Source organism: Bison bison, unplaced genomic scaffold (assembly GCF_000754665.1).
Source record: "Bison bison bison isolate TAMUID 2011002044 unplaced genomic scaffold, Bison_UMD1.0 scf7180017864531, whole genome shotgun sequence".
NCBI lineage: Eukaryota > Metazoa > Chordata > Mammalia > Artiodactyla > Bovidae > Bison > Bison bison.
In genome coordinates this window covers 10,540,810-10,542,510 of record NW_011495081.1, presented here as the reverse complement: position 1 = coordinate 10,542,510, position 1,701 = coordinate 10,540,810, and the positions used below count along the sequence as shown (strand labels likewise).

The following is a 1,701-nucleotide window of genomic DNA, read 5'->3' as shown; positions in this document are numbered from 1 at the left end:
CGTGCAGAAGATGGAGACAATCTGCAGTTGGTGTCCTTGACAGCTTTGGTCCTTTGCAATGGTTTGGATCTGCACGGACCGTGTGGGCAATAGGTCTAGAACTCTACCCGGCAGGAATGTCTGGAGATTCCAGCCCAGAACTTTTTCCAAGTGGGTCTCCGGAGCAGATGTGCCTCTGAGCCACCTCGCGTGAGCCTTCCGTCTTGTGAGACGCATCGTAGTAATTGAAACCTTGCATACCGCAGGACTGCAGTGGTGTCTATAAATACTCACCGCCTTACTGCTGACCAACAAAACGCGGGCTCCCGGCATCGCCGGGGAAGAGGCGGTGGCATGTGACCCAAGGCGGAGGCTAGGTAGAACAGGGGAAAACCCTATTGCCAACCAGGGAGGCACCCCAGAGCTGATTCCTGAAGCACGGTTTGCAAGTACAGAACCTGATCTGATCCTGGGCGGCCGCCCCTAGGAAAAAGAGGAGAAAGCAGGAACCAGAGTCGAGAGGCAGGAGTGAAGATTCCAGAGCGCCCCCCTGTGCTCGCAATGAGCTCTGCGTGCGCGCACAGTAGGCGCACAGGGGAAAGCCTCCTCAAAACGAGGGCGGGCGGGAAAAATGTTGCGGAGAGGGGATGCGGCTGGCGAGGAGGGCCGCCCTACCCGCCGAGGTCTACCGCTGGGTGCTCCCCGGCGCGCCCCAGTCTGCGGAGCGCGCACTCCAGCGGCACTCGGGACAAAGCGGCTCCCTTCTCTGGCCTCCCGTCCCAAGCCTCTCTCCGAAAAGAAGGGGGAATAGTAGGAAAAGATGGAGTGTTTTGGGGCGCCAAATCGCCCGCGCCCGAGTAGGGGCAGCTCTTGAGATTTGCACCTCAAAAGGGCCAAAGGGAAGAACGAGGGAGACCGACAAGCAAACTTTCTTTTTCGATCTCCAGGCACAGCCTGGGTCCTAGGATCGGCAGCGTCCCTCGCCCACCCTAAGCCACCGACGCGGGGGACGTTCCTCCCCTCCCCGACCCCCCACGGTGGTCGCGAGCCCCGTCCTCCGTGCCCGCCTGCAGCGTCGGATCCGAGGACCCTTAACCACGCGAGAGCCTCCACCCGGTTGCCCCTAGATGTAACGCTTTCCCCAAGCCCCCTCCGCGAGCCCCGCCGGATTGTGCCCGGTGTGCCTGGCGATTGTGTTCTCAATCCCGTGCCACTGCTGAGCCTAAGGCTCCAGCCCCTCCCGAGTCACCTCGAGTCAACGCACCCCCGCAGCTCGCCTCCGCCCCAGACTCTGCGCGCCTGGGGAAAAGTTTCCGGTCTTCCCGAAAAAGTTTTCTCACCCGCGAGCAAAGAGCGACCTGGATGGCTCTCGCCACCGCGCGGTGCCCAGCTCCCTTTCCTCCCTCCTCTCCCGGCTCTGCGGGGTCCTGTCCAGCCTCAAGTCCTCTCCGGCGCGAGTCCACAGTCGCGGTGGCGGCGGAGCTCCCGGACCCAAGCTGGTGACACGTTTCCCTCCTCGCTCATCTTACGACCTCCCCCTCCTCCTCCCACCGCCCCCCGCTCCTCCTCCTCCCACTTTTCCTGTCCTGTGCTCATCGCTTCAGTTTCTCTCCAGCAGCTGGCACCCCACCTCACCCCATCCCACTGCTCCTCCCCACCTCACCCCATCCCACTGCTACTCCCCACCTCACCCCATCCCACTGCTCCTCCCCAGCAGCAACT

General features: G+C 62.5%; 1 protein-coding gene across 2 annotated transcripts in view; it reads right to left on the bottom strand.

Moving 5' to 3' along the window:
- Window positions 1-1,629, bottom strand: part of PRR5L (proline rich 5 like) — a 79,865-nt gene extending 78,236 nt beyond the window's left edge. For both annotated transcript variants that reach the window (XM_010831864.1, XM_010831866.1), the window contains exon 1: window positions 1,320-1,629. The gene's annotated coding sequence lies outside the window, so the exon portion shown is untranslated. The remainder of the gene's footprint in view (window positions 1-1,319) is intronic.
- Between the last annotated feature and the right edge of the window lie 72 nt (window positions 1,630-1,701).